Source organism: Pteropus medius, unplaced genomic scaffold (assembly GCF_902729225.1).
Source record: "Pteropus medius unplaced genomic scaffold, Ma_sr-lr_union100, whole genome shotgun sequence".
Classification (NCBI taxonomy): Eukaryota; Metazoa; Chordata; class Mammalia; order Chiroptera; family Pteropodidae; genus Pteropus; species Pteropus medius.
The window spans coordinates 14219055-14232562 of NW_024349804.1; the positions used below are offsets into that span (position 1 = coordinate 14219055).

At 49.6% G+C, this 13508-nt stretch overlaps 1 protein-coding gene and 1 long non-coding RNA gene across 2 annotated transcripts in view; one reads left to right on the forward strand and one right to left on the reverse strand.

Annotated features, from left to right (window-relative positions):
- Nucleotides 1-8977, reverse strand: part of FAM193A (family with sequence similarity 193 member A) — a 99376-nt gene extending 90399 nt beyond the window's left edge. The window contains 1 exon segment of the mRNA XM_039837992.1: nt 8914-8977. The gene's annotated coding sequence lies outside the window, so the exon portion shown is untranslated.
- A 742-nt stretch (nt 8978-9719) lies between these two features.
- Nucleotides 9720-12861, forward strand: LOC120582892 (uncharacterized). Its single transcript, XR_005647680.1, has 2 exons — nt 9720-9994; nt 10361-12861. It is a non-coding gene; the product is annotated as an uncharacterized LOC120582892 (long non-coding RNA).
- Nucleotides 12862-13508: the final 647 nt, after the last annotated feature.

A 13508-nucleotide genomic window follows, 5' to 3' on the forward strand; every position in this document is an offset into this window, starting at 1 on the left:
TTTCAGGGAAACGACGCGTCGCGAAACCAGTCTGCCCCAGGCTCTTCCGTGTCGACAGGAGCTACGTTGCCAGCATGTCTGGTCACAGAAACGCGACCAAACTTCGAAGCGAAGCCCCCGAACCCTGCTCAGGTGGAACACCGGTCAGCGGGAGCTGCGCACGCGCTGAGAACGGCCGATGAAGCGCGAAGGCCGTCGGCTCCCGACGCGCTCATTCCGGTCAGCGCCGTGGGCGGCCCGTCCAGCCCGGCAGCTCAGGGCGCCGGGGGCACCCACCCCGGACGGGACGCCCTCCCGCCACAGGGCCACGCGCCCACGTCCACTCTCGCTCCCACGGGGACAATGCCGACACGCCGGTCTCGTCACACGCACAGCCGGGGGATCCGGCACGAACCCACGCGGACGTGGGGGGGACGCGCACGCTCACACTGACGGTGGCGCCGGCTGCGAGTCCCTTTTTCATCAACGTTGTGACTTAACAATGTTGAAGGAACGACATTACTGGGGAACCTGCTGCCCTGGCGGGGCCTCGGCGAGCGAGCGAAGGCCAAGCTCAACTCCCGGCTTGTGGAGAGGCATTTCGGGGAATGACCGGCTGACAGACCCAACCTTCCCTTTCTTCTTTTTTAATTAGGGTGTAACTGACCCATTACCCTTTTAAAGGAATAAAGAATATTGACAGTAGCTACAATTAAGCCAGTTAATAAATGAAGCCGCTTTTATGCTTTTAAGAACAGAAAACAACATTATAAGCATGGTCAAGGAGTCATTTGTGGACTCTCCGTATTCAAGGCAACCAAGCAGCTTGAACTCCCTTCTCTAAGCCGCCCTGACCACCAACTACGGGCGCAGCGGGCACCGTGCAGATAGGCGCGCCCCCCAGGAGCCTGGGGGGGGACGACTCATAGAGACTGTCACCCTGCTGAGCTACCTTCACCAGAGAGAGACCCGCCCGGCATTTCTAGAGCAGAGAACGAGATGTAGCAAATCACTAAATGGTTAACAATTTCACTGAATTTCAGCATAAACATAAAATTACTGCCGCATTTCAAACATAAATATTAATTCGCTTTTGTAGGACTTCCTTGAGGAAAATAAAAATTAATTTTCCCATTTTATAAATGAGGCAGCGAAAAAGAATAAAAATTAAAATTCTTGGCCACTAAATACAATGTGATATCCTAAAACCGATATTGGAACAGAAACAGGATATCGGTGGAAAATTCAGTAACATCCAAATTAAGTCTGTAGTTAATATTATTGTACCGTTTTTAATTTCTAGTTTTGATAAATATACCGAGTCATGTAAGATGTCGACATTAGGAAAAGCTGACTAACGGGAATATAAGAACTCTATATTAACATGGCAACTTTTCTGTAAGTCAAATTATTTCAAAATAAAAAGGTTATTTAAGAAAAGACCTGGGCCATAAGAAGTTAAATCCCCCAACTTCTTATTCAGTTTCTGGATATAACTAATATTATACTCAAAATATTCAAAAGAAAAATGTTCTCTGCATTCTACAAATACATGTTAAAAAAATTAATTTCCACAGGAAAAGTGATAATTCAGTGCCACAAACATTACTGGAATTACCCCAAGAGAGTTTAGAAACTAAAATTGATTTCTACAGTAAAAAAATAAACAAACGTTTTATAGGCCCATGAGCTACGAGTTACTCAATTTCAACTCATACTGGTTAAACTCACTACAAGATAAAGACGGCTTGTGTCTCCATGTTAGTGAATTCCAGCAAATCAGTTCGGAAACCTATAGAAACCTATAGGTCAAAAAAAGTCCCATAAGGAGAGTTAAACAATGCAAAGAAGTATCTTGTACTAGTACCAAATAGATACTCAATCAGTAATTAAACCAGGAAAAAATGAAAATTAATCAAGCAGCTGTTAATAAGAAACCCACTTCTAATGAATTATGTAGGTTGGTTAAAAGTAAAATGGAAAAAGGTATGTCATGCAAATACTAATTAAAAGGAGGCTGGAGTGGCTGTCAGCAGCCAAAGAAGCAGACTTCAGAGCCAAGGACACGACCGGGGACGAGAGGGGCACAACTTAAACTGACAGAGGGTCGGTTCACCGAGACATAACGGTCTTAAACATATAACAGAGCAGAACTTCAAAGTCCGCAAAACCAAAAGGAACGCTGGAAGGAGAAAACAAGAAACCTACACCTTCAGTCGAGGCTTCAACGCACCTCTCTCAGCAGCTGACAGAGGAGCTAGTCCACAGAAAGTCAGCAAGAATACGGAAGGACTGAAGAAACCATCACCGAACTGCAGCTGACATTCCCATGACACTCCGCTCGACACGTGTTTTAAGTGCAGAAGTAATATTCTCCAAGACAGTCCATAAAACTGTAACATTTTCTAATGAAAGAAAATCATACAAAGCATGTTCTCTGAGCATGCTGGAATTAGACCAGAACTCAGTGACTGGTAACAGGAAAATTATACGGCACACTTCTAAAAAACCGATCAGTCAAAGAGATTCAAGAAATTAGAAAATATTTTAAATTGAATGAAAGTAAAAGTACAACATACCAAAATTTGTGAGATGCCGCTAAAGTATGGCTTAGAAGGAAGTTTATAGCATTAAAATGTATGTTGGAAATGAAATACGGTTTCAAATCAATAATCTAAGCTTCTAACTTAAGGAATTAGAGAAAAATCAAAATAAACCCAAAGCAAACAATAACACAAAAGTAAAAAAAAAAAAAATCAATGAAATTAAAAAACAACAGGAAAAAAAAATCAGTGAAACAAAAAGCTGGTTCTTTAAAAAGATTAAAAACTTGAGGAAACTCTATCAAGACTGGCAGAAAAAAAAAGAGATGAGACAAATTACCAATATCAAGAATAAAAGAAGGGACCATCACTGCAGAGCACTCCCAGACATTAAAAAGATAATAAAGAAATATTACAGACAACGCAAAACACATAAATTCAACAACTAAGCTGAAATGGACCAATTCTTTGAAAAACACAAACTGCTAAAAATGGTGAGAAAGGAGTAACTTCTAATTTACTTTATGAGGCCAGCATTATACAGATACCAAAACCAGGCAAGGACAATCTAAGAAAACTTCTGACATATATCTCTCATAAAAACAGATGCAACAATGTTCAACAAAATATCAGTAAAGTGAATCCAGCAATTAAAAAAAAAAGTCATATATCATGACCAAGGAAGGTTTATTCCAGGGATGCAAAGTTGGCTGGATATTGAATATCTGGATGTTGAATTCAATAATCAATAATGTGACCTATCACACTGTCTAAAGAAGAAAATGATAGCTTATGTCAACTGATTCAAAAAAGCATGTGACAAAATTCAACGTCCATTATTAAAACTCCCAGCAAACTAAAAACAGAAAGGAACTTCCTTAATCTGACAATGGGCACCTGCAAAACATCCACAGCAGACATCACATTTCATGGTGAAAGACTCGACGTTTTCTCCCTAAGATCAGGAACAAGAAAATTGTACTACAGCCCTAGCCAATATGATGAAAACAAATAATCAAACAAATAAATGGCGTACAAGATGGAAAACAAGGGGGTAAAAAATCTCTATTCACAGACAACATGATGGTCTACAAAAAAATCCCAATAAATCTGCAAAAAAAACCCCAAAAACCCCACAAAACTCCCAGAATATATGATTTTAGCAAGATCAAAGGACAGAAAGTGAACACACAAGAATTAATTACATTTCTATACACTAGCAACAAATAAGTGGAAACTGAATTTTTAAAAAAACACCATTTACAAAAGTTGAAAAAAATGAAAAACTTATGTATAAACCTAACAAAACGTGGGCAGGATCTGTATGCTGAAAACTCAACAAAACACTGATGAAAGAAATTAAAGATGTGTTATATGTCAAATATATCTCAATTTAAAAGAACGAAATAAAGGATGACCAAATAGACACATACCACGTTCATGGATTGGAAGAGTCAACACAGTAAATATGTCAATCACCCACCAAACTGATCTATAGCTTTAAAGCTGTCCCAATTAAATCCCAGAAAACTTATTTGTAGATATAAGCAGGTTGATTCTAAATTGTATGGAAAAACAAAACAACTAAATAGTCAAATTTTTTTTAAGTTAGAGAAATCATTTTGCCCAATTTTAAGACTCAGTAATTAAGACAGTGTGGCATAGGCAATGAGATAGTCCCATAGATCAACGGGACACAATACAGAGACCAGAAATAACTCACTCAAATAAGGTTATCTGATTTTTGACAAAAGTGAAAAGTCAATTCAATGGAGAAAGAATATCCTTTCTAAAAATGGGTTTCAAACAACTTGACATCCATATATTAAAATTTAAAAAATAAAAAATAAGCCCTACCTGAATCGGATACTTATACAAAATTACTTCAAAATGAATCACAGATCTAAATGTAAAACTATGCAATTTTTAGAGGAAAATATAGGAAAAAAATCTTTATAACCTGAGGTTTTATAAAATAGAGATCTTAGACACTAAAAAGTACGATCCATAAAAGAAAAAAATTGGTAAGCTGAACACCAATATTAACTTTTTCTTTTCAAGAACAGTTAATAGGATAAAAAGACAAGTTATAAACTAGAAGAAAATGTTTCCAAATCACCTGACAAAGGACTCGTGTTCGGAATTATAAAGAACTTTCAAAACTCAAAAGAAAAGAAACAACTCAATTAAAAATAGGCAAAGTCTTGAATAAACATTTCACTCAAGAGGATACAAGAATGTCAAAGACATGGAAACTGTTCAATATCAGAGGTCACTAGGGAAATGCAAATCAAAACCACAATGCCACTGCACACCTACGTATTAAACTGGTTACAATAAAAAGACCGACACTATCAAGTGTTGACGAGGACGCCGAGCAACTGAACTCTCATACACTGCTGGGGCGTCAAAACGGCACAGCCCCCCGGAAAACAGTTCCAGCTTCTTAAGTTACCGTATAACCAAGCTCCTACTTACTCCTTGGTATTTATCGTAAAGATATGAAAATTTACTTTCACACAAAAACCTGCACACAAGCATTCATGGCAGCTCTATTTATTATCACCACATCTGGAAAGAACCCCAGTGTCTGCCAAGAGGAAAACGGATAAACTGTGGAACAGTCATACACTGGAACACTATTCAGCGGTCAAGAGAAACTATGGAGACATGCAACAAATGAATCTCAAAGTGACTATGTTAAGTGAAACAAACTGGCCGCAAAAGTTACATACGACTAGATTCCATTGGTACAACTTCTCCAAAAGACGGAGTCTTAGCAGCGCTGGCAAGAGCTGAGGGCTGGGGAGAGAGACTGCGGGAGGGCGCGAGGCTCTGGGTCCTGACTGCGGGAGCGGATACTTGAATCCACACACGGTAAAATCCGAACGAGAACACGTTTTAAAATATCGACATTACATGTTAATTTTTTAAATTACAAGACAACAAAACCACTTAGAAAAACTATTTGGCAGTATCTACTGAAGTCGAGCCCAGTGGATCGCTCAGCAGCTTCGCTTCGGGTGTGCACTCAACGGACACAGACACTCGTGTCCGAAACACGAAGACAGGGATGTGCACATCAGCGTGACTCATATCGGCCAGGAAATAACCTAAATGTCCATCAGTATCAGAACGGATAAAGTACAGAGCAGTCGCACTGTGGAAAATAGCACGTCGTGAAAAAGAATGACAAAGTGCTACGTTACCAACGTGGACGCGTCGCGACACAACGTGAAGCCGAACGGCACCGGCAGAGAGCTTCACACACGATTCAGAACCAGGCAAAACAGGAGAGTAGCGGTGGGAGCTGCTGGGAAGGGGAACGCGGGGCGCGCCAGGGCGCTGGGAACATGCCCGCTACGGGCTACGTCTTCATACAGTGGTCACATGGCTGTTCACATGCACAAAATACGGAGGCCCCGCGGTGCTCTCTGCAGGGAATGGCTCTTCTCCCGTAAAGCGCGCAGGTTCTAGATCTTCATTCGACTTACTCCTCGGGTCACAAAGGCGAGTGTGAACTAGAGAGTTATGACTAAACCTTGTTCCATCAAAGGAGAGATTTCTACAACACAGGGACGCCTTCTAAGCGCACCCCAACGTACCCCAAGGCTACAGAATCCACAGATGTCTCCCCTTTGCCGCCATTTCAGCAACAAAAAAGGATTTACATTATTGCAAATGCCCCCTATGCCACAGCAGGTATCTGTGACTTTAAAACTTTAATATCTCTATGTGAAAATGTACTTCGATCCCTACCTCAAATGGCTCCCTTTTCTAGATCTCTAACAGAATTACAAAAATGCCCTAAATTCCTATTTGAGCCCTTCATGAGTGTAAATTATATGTAATTTGACAGTCCAACTGGTAGTGATGTTGAGTCAATTTTCATAATAGAGAAATTCTGGTTTTTGTAACTATGTGTAGACTTAATTTTGCATGTCAATTCAGAAAACAGAATTCTGATAGTGTAAATATTTTCATTTTGTATATAATACCTAAATGTTTAACTCTTAAATGGTGGGAAAAGCCAAAATTAGTTTTACATTTGAAAAAAAAAAAAACTGTTGGTCACATCAGGCTGTAAAAGCACCATTCGCCTTTTTGCTCTTTAAGTAATATTCATTGTAGAAAAGGCATGTGCAAAAGAGAAAAAGAAGCCATCAGGATTTCCACCACAAAACACTCTGATGTACACTCTATCAGACTTTCCTATGCAACTATGAGTACACACAGATATTTTACAAAAATGGGTCCATAAACACTTTTCTATTTTGTAAGCTTTTTTCACCTAACGCGGCGTGAACATTATGAAAATTACGTTTTAAAATAGAAATGCAAATAATGAGATAGATTCATGATCTCCTCCACTCACCAACCTTCCATGTTAGGGCCGGCCCGTTACTGGCACATCCGAGCAGACCGCCACCCCAGGCTGCTGGAGCAGGCTGTGTCCCACGTCCACCGATTTTAAACCGCATGCCGTTTCCCCATTCCACAAGGGGGAAAAACCTGATCGCGGGCACCCTGTGGCAGAGTCCCTGACCAAGGCCAGCGTCACCTCCTGAACAAGGATCGTGTTCACGCCCAGTGGGGGGCGCCCCTGGGCACTGTGTGGGCACTTTCCCCGCCATCACTAACAGCTACCCAAGGAACTGGGTGCCATAACACTTACAAAACCCAGGCAGCACGAGGCTGACACCCTGCCTCAGGGCACGGAGCCTACCGAGTTTGAGCCCCCAGAGTTTGAGCCCCCGGGGTTTTGCGTAGAGAGTCCTGCTGTGCGCCAAAGATCCTCCGAGCTGTTGCGTTTTCCTACTCACGCCTTAGTCCTCGCTTCTCTGCAGAAGCCACCTACATGCACAAACGCCCCTGTAAATCGGCGGCCACCCTGGGTCTCATACTCAGTGCTGGGCCCAGCACACAGGGCAGTGGGGCTGCGGCCCCTCTTGAGAATCAAAACGGTCCTTCCACTCGCACTCCTCTCTTAGACATCTTCTGCCCCCTGTGACCTGACGAGGCGTGGAGAGCAGGCACCCCAGGAATCATAAGCCTCTCTGGCAAATGCAGATTACTTTAGAAAAATATTTCAAAGTAAATAGGAATTATTAAAACCAAAATGATAACATGAAAGACTAGTGTAAGGATTTTATTGTACCACCAACTTGTTTTTACTGACTCAACAGAAACAGGCACACCTTAGGACCAGGTACAAGAAACATCAGCCACGCTTCCGTAAAGGATTTACACAGCGGATCCGCTCCCCCCTCCCCTCCCCAGCAGCAAACATAACCTTAACTCACAGCCCAGGATCCAAATGCTCAAGCCTCATCCTGCAGCTCCAGAATGACACTTGTTTCATTCCCCAGGTAACTGGAAAGGGGCCGCCTCCGAGCCCGGAAGCCCGGGGCTGCGGACCACCCAGGACCCTACACGACTGTAACAGTGTAACCTGAAGACAGCTCCCACAATGACACCACACAGCAGAGAACGCTTGCGTGCTTTAAACGAAGGCACACACACATCACCCTGTGCTCGCCATCAGACAGCCATGCCATATGCAAAGATTTCTTATCTGCTCTCACTACGTACCATTCCAACACAATATTTGGAATCTTGCATAAAACAATTTGTCTCATAATTTGGCACACGAATATTCCCGATGACGCTTATTACACTGCAAGTGTCTTTAAAACAACTCAATTTACCAGTTCTAGCAACTTTTGAAAAAAAACCATTATCTTTCAGGAGCCAAATGAATGACTGGAAATGACTACGCCAACTGCATCCCCACGGCTAGAACTGGGTCTTCTGCAGTGTCGTGACCAAGGACGGAGTGAAGTGGCTGCATCCACAGCTGGTGCACTGTGTGCGAGCTGCCCTCGACAAAATCACCTTCCAATCCCTTACGTTCTAACACTGGATTACGCCTGAGTCAGAAGCCCACCCGTGACCCCTGAAACTTTTGCAAAGCAGGGGCTGGAGGGCGCGGGCCGCCGCCGGGGAGGCCTGTCAGGTGGCTCTCGAACGCCCACTGAGAAGAAAGACAACTTCCCGAGGCTCAGGGCAGGGACCATCGCCGGGGCCTGGCGAAGGTGGGCCCGGCGCGACGCGGCCCGCAGCACGGCTCGGCGGAGGGGAGCCCCGCGTGTCACCTGACACCCATCACTCCGGAGCGGCACGCGAGCGCTTTCAAGGACGAGCTCGGCGCGGCGAGATGGCACCACCCCCGGGGCCGTGACAGCGGCGCGCAGGTGGGCAGAGCGGCGCCGCCTCGCCCGGGAGATGCCCGGCCCGCGCCGCCCCGCCGCGCCGCCGCCCGGCTGTCACGAGCACCGGCTCGGCCCGCGCCGCCGCCCGTTAGCGGCGCCCTCCCCGCCCCGACGCTCACCTCGAAGTAGCCTCCGGGGGCGGCGCCGCCCGCGCCCAGGGGCCCGTTGGCCGCCGCCGCGCCGCCCGGGGCCGCCAGGCCCGCGGCCTGGGAGCCGCGCAGCGCCGCCGCCGGGCCGGCCTTGCCGCCGCTCGCGCCGCCGTGGCCCCCGCCCGAGCCGCCGCCGCCGCCGCCCCGCTTGTTCTTCCGGCGCTTCGCCCCGCGCTTGGCGTCGGCCGGGCTCATGGCGGGCGGCGGGCGGGGAGGGCGCGCAGCGGGCGCGGGGCGCGGGCGGCGACGGAGGGCGGGGAGGGCGGGGAGGCTGAGGCGGCGGCGGGGCGCTCGGCCGGCCGAGGGCGGGGGGCGCTGCGCGGGGTCGCCTCCGGGCGGGCGCGGAGGGCCGGGCGGGCGGGAGCTGCCGGGCGGCCGCTGCGCGGGAGGAGCGGCGAGTCCACCGGGCCCGGCGCCGCCGCTGACCAGAGTTAGAGTCCAATATGGCGGACACAAGGGGAAAGGGATCCCAGTTTACGTCGGGGGAGGGGGCAGGAGCGGCGGGGAGGGGGAGGGGTGTGGGCGCCCTCCCCCTCCCGCCTCACTCCGCCCTCCCGGCGCCGCGGCGCCCCGGCCGCGCCCTCCCCCGCCCGCCGTTAACGTGCGCGGCGCGCGGGGCACGCCGGGAGCTGCAGTCCGGGCGCCCGCCACGCCGCTGGGGGCGCCGCGCGCGGGAACCACGCTTCCCGTCGGGCCGTGCGCGGCCGCGCGCCCCGCCGCCGCAAGGGGCCGGCGCTGGGGAGCGCGACGCGACGGTGACGTCACCGCCGAGCTCCGCGCCGCCCGGCCCCGCCCGCGCCGCGGGGCCTCCTGGGAGTTGTGGTCGGGCGGAGAGAGCGGCGGGCTCGCGGCCGCGTCCCGGGTGGGGAGAGATCCCTGGGCTGCGGGCGAGGAGTCCCGCCTCCCTGACAGGCACCCGGGTGCCCACGCGCCCCGCCGCCCGGCGCCCGCAGGTCGGCCCGGCCCCCGGGATGCGTCAGTGCGGCAGCCGCGGCTCTGCCCGCCGGGGGTGGGTCGGTGACCTTGGGCCGGGCCCCTCGCCCGAATCCAGGTGACTCAGTGGGGACGACAACGACCCTCCTCGCGGGCGTGGGTGCGGTTCCGCAGGGCGCGGGAAATCGCTCGGTCTGGCGGAGCTGGGAGCTGCCACCTGAGCGTCACAGGCCGCCGCGGGCGTCACGGACCGCGGGTAACGGCGCTCGCTGCCCGCGCACGGGCGCCCGCGGGCTGCACCGGGACCCGCGCTCGGCGCGCAGGGCGGCGGTTAACTCAGAACCCCTGGCCGAGAGGCGCCCTGCCCACGCTCGCCGCTCCCTGCTCCCCGCTGCGTCTGTCCCGCGGTCCTGGTGCCCCGCCAGCCTGCAAGGGCCGGGGATGGTCGGGCGTTTCTCAGACTTCGCATTTACCCACCTCACAGGCCTCGGCCCGGGGTGTCCAGCGCTCTCCACCTGGACCTTCCTTGCTGGGGCGCCTTGCCCAGCACCAGCAAGGCCCAGGTACAGTTCTGCCTGTATACCCAGACAAGCCAGGACCCTCACCTGGGCCCTGCGCTCTGGAGCAGGGGTCCCCATGCCGCGGCTGGGCACTGGTCCTCAGCGTACTGGTCCCCAGCGCTAGCAGCATCACGGCCTCAGCTCCACCTCAGATCATCAGGCATTAGATTCTCATAGCATCAGTCCTTGGTGCCAAAAAGTTGGGCACCAGTGCTCCAGAGGACCCCACTTATCGCGAACACCAAGACACAAAGACATGTTTTGCCCTCTTTGGTTCCATGGGTCGTCACAGCCCCGGGGTGCAGAGCTTGGCACTGGGATGTCGGTCCTCGGTCCCCATCTGCACTCTTTTCTGGGCCCCACAGCTGTTGGCTCTGGGCCTGCCCAGGTCTCGTGTCCTCACTTCACCCTTGTCCCAGCTGCAACCACGACCTTCTAATCCTCGGACCCATTCATGCCACAGCCAGAATGAGCTCCTAGGACCAAATCAACCTCCTGCGAAGGGCCCCGTAGACCCCACCTGGTCCGCAGGATCGGGCCGGCCCTGCTCCCAAACGTGGAGTTTGCGTGAGTGGGTAGGGACGCCTGCCTGACACTCCTTCAGCCCTTCTCTGGGGAGACAATGTCTTGGGTTGCCCCTCACCCCACACGGGCTACGTCAGACACTCTCTTCCCTGTGCTGGGACTGCCCCTGTGCTGTCCCTTGTCACAGCATGTTGGCACTGGACTGGAATTCTGGTGGTTCAGTATCCCCAGAGAAGTCTCGGGACAAGGAGAGAGCATGGGAGTGGGTGCCTCATGCACCTCCGAACCCCAGCTCTTCTGAAGAGCTGGACACACACCAATCCACCATTTGCTGGGTGAATGAATGACGTAATAATGACTTTGTTCAGGCCATTATGCACCAGCCACTCTGCTGGCTGCTGTATCATCTCATCTGACCCACACAACTACTTTGGGGAGAGGCACCATTACCAGCCCCACGTTACGGGTGAGAAACCGAAGTTCACATACATTAAGGGCTTTGCCTACGTCACCAGATGGAGGCAGGGCTCAGATTCCAACTCGGGTGTGACCCGGGTTCCAGCAGGGCACAGGGGGACACACTGAGTTCCTCTGGGGGCCGGGGGCAGGAAAGCCCGAGGAGGCGAGCTGAGCCAGAGCCACTCACTCTCAAGCAAAGGACTTTGAGCAAAGCAAGACTGGAGCAAGGCAAGCTCAGCTTGTCCAGAAACAAAAGCCCCTGCGTCTCGAGCAAGCGAAACAAGCTGCAGGCCCACACAAGGTGGCGCTTATTCTCAATGGAGCGGGAGCCAAGGAGAGTTTTGAGCAGGGGCCGTCATGGTAGGGCATATGTTTTTTAGAGAAATCTGGCTATCGGGTTGAGAATGGATGTCAGGGCAGCAAGCCTGGAGACCAGGACACGTGACAGCCCCGAATGGGGATGCAGAGGGTGATTCTGGGGGCCGGAAGTGAAGCAGAGGCATAAAGCAGTGGTTCTCAACCTCTCCTTTTCATTATCTCCTCCTAAGGAAAAATTAAGAAATTAAGGTGAAAAATAATTAAATACTGAGGAATAAGATTCTGTCTGGTACAGTTGAACTTTGGAGGGCTGCAAACCATTATCTAAGATTTGTTTCTCCCCTTAAGAATTTTAACCCTCTTGAGGTCAGTGTTGTGCAGAGAAACGGCGGTGGGGGGGGCGTGGGGGAGTGGTTGCGACTGAGATTGATTTATTCGAAGGGATTGGCTCACACAGTAATGGACCCGGGAGAGCTGATGGTACGGTTCCAGTCCACAGGCCAGCGGGCTCAAGACCCGGGAAGATCTGATGTTTCAGCTCTGAGGCGGTCCAGCCGAAGTCCATCTTCCCTCTTCGGGCCCTCCTGTCCTATGCAGGCCTTCAGCTGATTGGGTGAGGCCCACCCATATTGAAGCAGGCCGTCAGCTTTGCTCAGTGTGCCAATCCAAATGTTCATCTCATCCAGAAACACCCTCGCAGGCACAGCCAGGATAGTGTCTGACCAGATGTCCTGGCACCCTCTGACCAGTCAGCCGTCACAGGAGAGAACGCAGGACACAAGGGCCAGAGAGGGTGTTGTGTACTCTTAGAGGAGCGGCTCTGTCTGGCAGGAGCACGAGCGGTCACAGGCAGGTGTGGGCGATGACCTTGAGAGGGTTTCGGCATGGAGATGGGCACTTGGAGCGCCCCGTGATCCTGGAAGGCCCTGGGAACTGGCTTGCAGGAAAAGGTAGCATACGTTGGATATTTTCATAGACGTGATATTTTATTGCTTTCACACAAATATTAACCAAGATATGAATATGTACTAGTAACGACAATTTTGTAAGAAAAGTTATACAGATAATTATTTCACGATTCATAACCAGTGAGCGTTACATAAAAATAAATCTTTACCTAGAAGGTCTTTTCTAATTTCTCGCTGCAGTAAGTCTGCAGAAAGAGCAGCTGGACACCCCTGCTTAGGCCATCCCTTTGCCCCAAGCAGAACCACAGTGACCACGGTGGCAGGACTCCCCTCCCCGAGCAGGTCACTGGGAACTCTATGCAGAACTATATGATGTGAGAACACATATGGACATTATTAATGTCCCAAAGAATTAGGCAGTTCTTGATGCTCTCCCCATATTGAAGCCTACAGATCAATAAACTCAGCCCTCGTGTAGCTTGTAATTAACTTTCAAACATGTCACTTGTAAACATGAAGACAGTCAAGAATCACCAGTCACATAAGAAATGGTTCCAGCCCAAGAATCAAAAAAAGTGTGCGTGCAGAGGACCAGACTAGCTGTTAACAGAAGGAGTTGAAAATAATGTTCAAACATTGCAAATGGCCTCAAAGATATTTAGAAGAGGAGTTTTGGAAATTAAAAATGCAGCCAAAATTGTCAAAGGAATTCAATAGAAATGTTTCAAGATAAAGGAAATTATTCAGGAAGTAGAAAAAAAGACAGAAAATGGGAAAGAAATTAGACCTAAAAGTTCAATCCAGGAGGTCCAACAACTTTCCAATAAGAGTCCCAGGGGAAAATACGGAAGAAAATAACTTT